Source organism: Salmo salar, chromosome 01 (genome assembly GCF_965601325.2).
Source record: "Salmo salar chromosome 01, fSalSal1, whole genome shotgun sequence".
NCBI classification, from domain to species: domain Eukaryota; kingdom Metazoa; phylum Chordata; class Actinopteri; order Salmoniformes; family Salmonidae; genus Salmo; species Salmo salar.
The window spans coordinates 1,032,501-1,040,000 of NC_138291.1; the positions used below are offsets into that span (position 1 = coordinate 1,032,501).

At 46.3% G+C, this 7,500-nt stretch overlaps 1 protein-coding gene across 1 annotated transcript in view; it reads right to left on the reverse strand.

Moving 5' to 3' along the window:
* LOC106596642 (solute carrier family 4 member 11) overlaps positions 1-7,500 on the reverse strand; it is a 48,521-nt gene that overhangs the window by 5,861 nt on the left and 35,160 nt on the right. The window lies entirely within an intron of this gene.

Consider the following 7,500-nt stretch of genomic DNA (forward strand, 5'->3'; position numbering starts at 1 on the left):
TCTTTAAGAAGCAGGGCCTTGTGGTCACTAACCTGTTCTTTAAGAAGCAGGGCCTTGTGGTCACTAACCTGTTGTTTAAGAAGCAGGGCCTTGTGGTCACTAACCTGTTCTTTAAGAAGCAGGGCCATGCGGTTACTAACCTGTTCTTTAAAAAGCAGGGCCTTGGGGTCACTAACCTGTTCTTTAAGAAGCCTTGTGGTCACTAACCTGTTCTATAAGAAGCCTGGCCTTGTGGTCACTAACCTGTTCTTTAAGAAGCAGGGCCTTGTGGTCACTAACCTGTTCTTTAAGAAGCCTTGTGGTCACTAACCTGTTCTATAAGAAGCAGGGCCATGTGGTCACTAACCTGTTCTTTAAGAAGCCTTGTGGTCACTAACCTGTTCTTTAAGAAGCAGGGCCTTGTGGTCACTAACCTGTTCTTTAAGAAGCCTTGTGGTCACTAACCTGTTCTTTAAGAAGCCTTGTGGTCACTAACCTGTTCTATAAGAAGCCTGGCCTTGTGGTCACTAACCTGTTCTATAAGAAGCCTTGTGGTCACTAACCTGTTCTTTAAGAAGCAGGGCCTTGTGGTCACTAACCTGTTCTTTAAGAAGCCTTGTGGTCACTAACCTGTTCTATAAGAAGCCTTGTGGTCACTAACCTGTTCTTTAAGAAGCAGGGCCATGTGGTCACTAACCTGTTCTTTAAGAAGCAGGGCCTTGTGGTCACTAACCTGTTCTATAAGAAGCCTTGTGGTCACTAACCTGTTCTATAAGAAGCCTGGCCTTGTGGTCACTAACCTGTTCTTTAAGAAGCAGGGCCTTGGGGTCACTAACCTGTTCTATAAGAAGCCTTGTGGTCACTAACCTGTTCTATAAGAAGCCTGGCCATGTGGTCACTAACCTGTTCTTTAAGAAGCAGGGCCTTGGGGTCACTAACCTGTTCTATAAGAAGCCTTGTGGTCACTAACCTGTTCTTTAAGAAGCAGGGCCTTGGGGTCACTAACCTGTTCTTTAATAAGAAGCAGGGCCTTGTGGTCACTAACCTGTTCTATAAGAAGCCTTGTGGTCACTAACCTGTTCTATAAGAAGCAGGGCCTTGTGGTCACTAACCTGTTCTTTAAGAAGCAGGGCCTTGTGGTCACTAACCTGTTCTTTAAGAAGCAGGGCCTTGTGGTCACTAACCTGTTCTATAAGAAGCCTTGTGGTCACTAACCTGTTCTTTAAGAAGCAGGGCCTTGTGGTCACTAACCTGTTCTTTAAGAAGCCTTGGGGTCACTAACCTGTTCTTTAAGAAGCAGGGCCTTGTGGTCACTAACCTGTTCTTTAAGAAGCAGGGCCTTGTGGTCACTAACCTGTTCTATAAGAAGCCTTGTGGTCACTAACCTGTTCTTTAAGAAGCAGGGCCTTGTGGTCACTAACCTGTTCTTTAAGAAGCCTTGGGGTCACTAACCTGTTCTTTAAGAAGCAGGGCCTTGGGGTCACTAACCTGTTCTATAAGAAGCCTGGCCTTGTGGTCACTAACCTGTTCTTTAAGAAGCAGGGCCTTGGGGTCACTAACCTGTTCTATAAGAAGCAGGGCCATGTGGTCACTAACCTGTTCTATAAGAAGCCTTGTGGTCACTAACCTGTTCTTTAAGAAGCCTTGTGGTCACTAACCTGTTCTTTAAGAAGCAGGGCCATGTGGTCACTAACCTGTTCTTTAAGAAGCCTTGTGGTCACTAACCTGTTCTATAAGAAGCCATGTGGTCACTAACCTGTTCTATAAGAAGCCTTGTGGTCACTAACCTGTTCTATAAGAAGCCATGTGGTCACTAACCTGTTCTTTAAGAAGCAGGGCCTTGTGGTCACTAACCTGTTCTTTAAGACGCAGGGCCATGTGGTCACTAACCTGTTCTTTAAGAAGCAGGGCCTTGTGGTCACTAACCTGTTCTATAAGAAGCCTTGTGGTCACTAACCTGTTCTTTAAGAAGCCTTGTGGTCACTAACCTGTTCTTTAAGAAGCAGGGCCATGTGGTCACTAACCTGTTCTTTAAGAAGCCTTGTGGTCACTAACCTGTTCTATAAGAAGCCATGTGGTCACTAACCTGTTCTATAAGAAGCCTTGTGGTCACTAACCTGTTCTATAAGAAGCCATGTGGTCACTAACCTGTTCTTTAAGAAGCAGGGCCTTGTGGTCACTAACCTGTTCTTTAAGACGCAGGGCCATGTGGTCACTAACCTGTTCTTTAAGAAGCAGGGCCTTGTGGTCACTAACCTGTTCTATAAGAAGCCTTGTGGTCACTAACCTGTTCTTTAAGAAGCAGGGCCTTGTGGTCACTAACCTGTTCTATAAGAAGCAGGGCCTTGGGGTCACTAACCTGTTCTTTAAGAAGCAGGGCCTTGTGGTCACTAACCTGTTCTATAAGAAGCCTTGTGGTCACTAACCTGTTCTTTAAGAAGCCTTGTGGTCACTAACCTGTTCTATAAGAAGCAGGGCCTTGTGGTCACTAACCTGTTCTTTAAGAAGCAGGGCCTTGTGGTCACTAACCTGTTCTTTAAGAAGCAGGGCCTTGTGGTCACTAACCTGTTCTATAAGACGCAGGGCCTTGGGGTCACTAACCTGTTCTATAAGAAGCCTTGTGGTCACTAACCTGTTCTATAAGAAGCAGGGCCATGTGGTCACTAACCTGTTCTATAAGAAGCAGGGCCATGTGGTCACTAACCTGTTCTATAAGAAGCAGGGCCTTGTGGTCACTAACCTGTTCTATAAGAAGCAGGGCCTTGTGGTCACTAACCTGTTCTTTAAGAAGCAGGGCCTTGTGGTCACTAACCTGTTCTTTAAGAAGCCTTGTGGTCACTAACCTGTTCTATAAGAAGCAGGGCCATGTGGTCACTAACCTGTTCTTTAAGAAGCCTTGTGGTCACTAACCTGTTCTTTAAGAAGCAGGGCCATGTGGTCACTAACCTGTTCTTTAAGAAGCAGGGCCTTGTGGTCACTAACCTGTTCTATAAGAAGCCTGGCCTTGTGGTCACTAACCTGTTCTATAAGAAGCCTGGCCTTGTGGTCACTAACCTGTTCTTTAAGAAGCAGGGCCTTGTGGTCACTAACCTGTTCTATAAGAAGCAGGGCCTTGTGGTCACTAACCTGTTCTTTAAGAAGCAGGGCCTTGTGGTCACTAACCTGTTCTATAAGAAGCCTTGTGGTCACTAACCTGTTCTTTAAGAAGCAGGGCCTTGTGGTCACTAACCTGTTCTATAAGAAGCAGGGCCATGTGGTCACTAACCTGTTCTTTAAAAAGCAGGGCCTTGGGGTCACTAACCTGTTCTATAAGAAGCCTTGTGGTCACTAACCTGTTCTATAAGAAGCAGGGCCATGTGGTCACTAACCTGTTCTATAAGAAGCAGGGCCATGTGGTCACTAACCTGTTCTATAAGAAGCAGGGCCTTGTGGTCACTAACCTGTTCTATAAGAAGCAGGGCGTTGGGGTCACTAACCTGTTCTTTAAGAAGCAGGGCCTTGGGGTCACTAACCTGTTCTTTAAGAAGCAGGGCCTTGTGGTCACTAACCTGTTCTATAAGAAGCCTTGTGGTCACTAACCTGTTCTTTAAGAAGCCTTGTGGTCACTAACCTGTTCTATAAGAAGCAGGGCCTTGTGGTCACTAACCTGTTCTTTAAGAAGCACTTGTGGTCACTAACCTGTTCTTTAAGAAGCAGGGCCTTGGGGTCACTAACCTGTTCTTTAAGACGCAGGGCCTTGGGGTCACTAACCTGTTCTTTAAGAAGCCTTGTGGTCACTAACCTGTTCTATAAGAAGCAGGGCCTTGTGGTCACTAACCTGTTCTATAAGAAGCCTTGTGGTCACTAACCTGTTCTTTAAGAAGCAGGGCCTTGTGGTCACTAACCTGTTCTATAAGAAGCAGGGCCTTGGGGTCACTAACCTGTTCTTAGAAGCAGGGCCTTGTGGTCACTAACCTGTTCTATAAGAAGCCTTGTGGTCACTAACCTGTTCTTTAAGAAGCCTTGTGGTCACTAACCTGTTCTATAAGAAGCAGGGCCTTGTGGTCACTAACCTGTTCTTTAAGAAGCAGGGCCTTGTGGTCACTAACCTGTTCTTTAAGAAGCAGGGCCTTGTGGTCACTAACCTGTTCTATAAGACGCAGGGCCTTGGGGTCACTAACCTGTTCTATAAGAAGCCTTGTGGTCACTAACCTGTTCTATAAGAAGCAGGGCCATGTGGTCACTAACCTGTTCTATAAGAAGCAGGGCCATGTGGTCACTAACCTGTTCTATAAGAAGCAGGGCCTTGTGGTCACTAACCTGTTCTATAAGAAGCAGGGCCTTGTGGTCACTAACCTGTTCTTTAAGAAGCAGGGCCTTGTGGTCACTAACCTGTTCTTTAAGAAGCCTTGTGGTCACTAACCTGTTCTATAAGAAGCAGGGCCATGTGGTCACTAACCTGTTCTTTAAGAAGCCTTGTGGTCACTAACCTGTTCTTTAAGAAGCAGGGCCATGTGGTCACTAACCTGTTCTTTAAGAAGCAGGGCCTTGTGGTCACTAACCTGTTCTATAAGAAGCCTGGCCTTGTGGTCACTAACCTGTTCTATAAGAAGCCTGGCCTTGTGGTCACTAACCTGTTCTTTAAGAAGCAGGGCCTTGTGGTCACTAACCTGTTCTATAAGAAGCAGGGCCTTGTGGTCACTAACCTGTTCTTTAAGAAGCAGGGCCTTGTGGTCACTAACCTGTTCTATAAGAAGCCTTGTGGTCACTAACCTGTTCTTTAAGAAGCAGGGCCTTGTGGTCACTAACCTGTTCTATAAGAAGCAGGGCCATGTGGTCACTAACCTGTTCTTTAAAAAGCAGGGCCTTGGGGTCACTAACCTGTTCTATAAGAAGCCTTGTGGTCACTAACCTGTTCTATAAGAAGCAGGGCCATGTGGTCACTAACCTGTTCTATAAGAAGCAGGGCCATGTGGTCACTAACCTGTTCTATAAGAAGCAGGGCCTTGTGGTCACTAACCTGTTCTATAAGAAGCAGGGCGTTGGGGTCACTAACCTGTTCTTTAAGAAGCAGGGCCTTGGGGTCACTAACCTGTTCTTTAAGAAGCAGGGCCTTGTGGTCACTAACCTGTTCTATAAGAAGCCTTGTGGTCACTAACCTGTTCTTTAAGAAGCCTTGTGGTCACTAACCTGTTCTATAAGAAGCAGGGCCTTGTGGTCACTAACCTGTTCTTTAAGAAGCAGGGCCTTGTGGTCACTAACCTGTTCTTTAAGAAGCAGGGCCTTGTGGTCACTAACCTGTTCTATAAGACGCAGGGCCTTGGGGTCACTAACCTGTTCTATAAGAAGCCTTGTGGTCACTAACCTGTTCTATAAGAAGCAGGGCCATGTGGTCACTAACCTGTTCTATAAGAAGCAGGGCCATGTGGTCACTAACCTGTTCTATAAGAAGCAGGGCCTTGTGGTCACTAACCTGTTCTATAAGAAGCAGGGCCTTGTGGTCACTAACCTGTTCTTTAAGAAGCAGGGCCTTGTGGTCACTAACCTGTTCTTTAAGAAGCAGGGCCTTGTGGTCACTAACCTGTTCTTTAAGAAGCCTTGTGGTCACTAACCTGTTCTATAAGAAGCAGGGCCATGTGGTCACTAACCTGTTCTTTAAGAAGCCTTGTGGTCACTAACCTGTTCTTTAAGAAGCAGGGCCATGTGGTCACTAACCTGTTCTTTAAGAAGCAGTGCCTTGTGGTCACTAACCTGTTCTATAAGAAGCCTGGCCTTGTGGTCACTAACCTGTTCTATAAGAAGCCTGGCCTTGTGGTCACTAACCTGTTCTTTAAGAAGCAGGGCCTTGTGGTCACTAACCTGTTCTATAAGAAGCAGGGCCTTGTGGTCACTAACCTGTTCTTTAAGAAGCCTGGCCTTGTGGTCACTAACCTGTTCTATAAGAAGCAGGGCCTTGGGGTCACTAACCTGTTCTATAAGAAGCCTTGTGGTCACTAACCTGTTCTATAAGAAGCAGGGCCTTGGGGTCACTAACCTGTTCTATAAGAAGCAGGGCCTTGTGGTCACTAACCTGTTCTATAAGAAGCAGGGCCTTGTGGTCACTAACCTGTTCTTTAAGAAGCAGGGCCTTGTGGTCACTAACCTGTTCTATAAGACGCAGGGCCTTGGGGTCACTAACCTGTTCTATAAGAAGCCTTGTGGTCACTAACCTGTTCTATAAGAAGCAGGGCCATGTGGTCACTAACCTGTTCTTTAAGAAGCAGGGCCTTGTGGTCACTAACCTGTTCTATAAGAAGCCTTGTGGTCACTAACCTGTTCTATAAGAAGCCTTGTGGTCACTAACCTGTTCTTTAAGAAGCAGGGCCATGTGGTCACTAACCTGTTCTATAAGAAGCCTTGTGGTCACTAACCTGTTCTATAAGAAGCAGGGCCTTGGGGTCACTAACCTGTTCTTTAAGAAGCAGGGCCTTGTGGTCACTAACCTGTTCTATAAGAAGCCTTGTGGTCACTAACCTGTTCTATAAGAAGCAGGGCCATGTGGTCACTAACCTGTTCTATAAGAAGCCTTGTGGTCACTAACCTGTTCTATAAGAAGCAGGGCCTTGTGGTCACTAACCTGTTCTATAAGAAGCAGGGCCTTGTGGTCACTAACCTGTTCTATAAGAAGCAGGGCCTTGGGGTCACTAACCTGTTCTTTAAGAAGCAGGGCCTTGTGGTCACTAACCTGTTCTTTAAGAAGCAGGGCCTTGTGGTCACTAACCTGTTCTTTAAGAAGCAGGGCCTTGGGGTCACTAACCTGTTCTTTAAGAAGCCTTGTGGTCACTAACCTGTTCTTTAAGAAGCAGGGCCATGTGGTCACTAACCTGTTCTTTAAGAAGCAGGGCCTTGTGGTCACTAACCTGTTCTATAAGAAGCCTGGCCTTGTGGTCACTAACCTGTTCTATAAGAAGCCTGGCCTTGTGGTCACTAACCTGTTCTTTAAGAAGCAGGGCCTTGTGGTCACTAACCTGTTCTATAAGAAGCAGGGCCTTGTGGTCACTAACCTGTTCTATAAGAAGCAGGGCCTTGTGGTCACTAACCTGTTCTATAAGAAGCAGGGCCTTGTGGTCACTAACCTGTTCTATAAGAAGCAGGGCCTTGTGGTCACTAACCTGTTCTATAAGAAGCAGGGCCTTGTGGTCACTAACCTGTTCTTTAAGAAGCAGGGCCTTGGGGTCACTAACCTGTTCTTTAAGAAGAAGCAGGGCCTTGTGGTCACTAACCTGTTCTTTAAGAAGCCTTGTGGTCACTAACCTGTTCTATAAGAAGCAGGGCCTTGTGGTCACTAACCTGTTCTATAAGAAGCAGGGCCTTGGGGTCACTAACCTGTTCTATAAGAAGCCTTGTGGTCACTAACCTGTTCTATAAGAAGCAGGGCCTTGGGGTCACTAACCTGTTCTATAAGAAGCAGGGCCTTGTGGTCACTAACCTGTTCTATAAGAAGCAGGGCCTTGTGGTCACTAACCTGTTCTTTAAGAAGCAGGGCCTTGTGGTCACTAACCT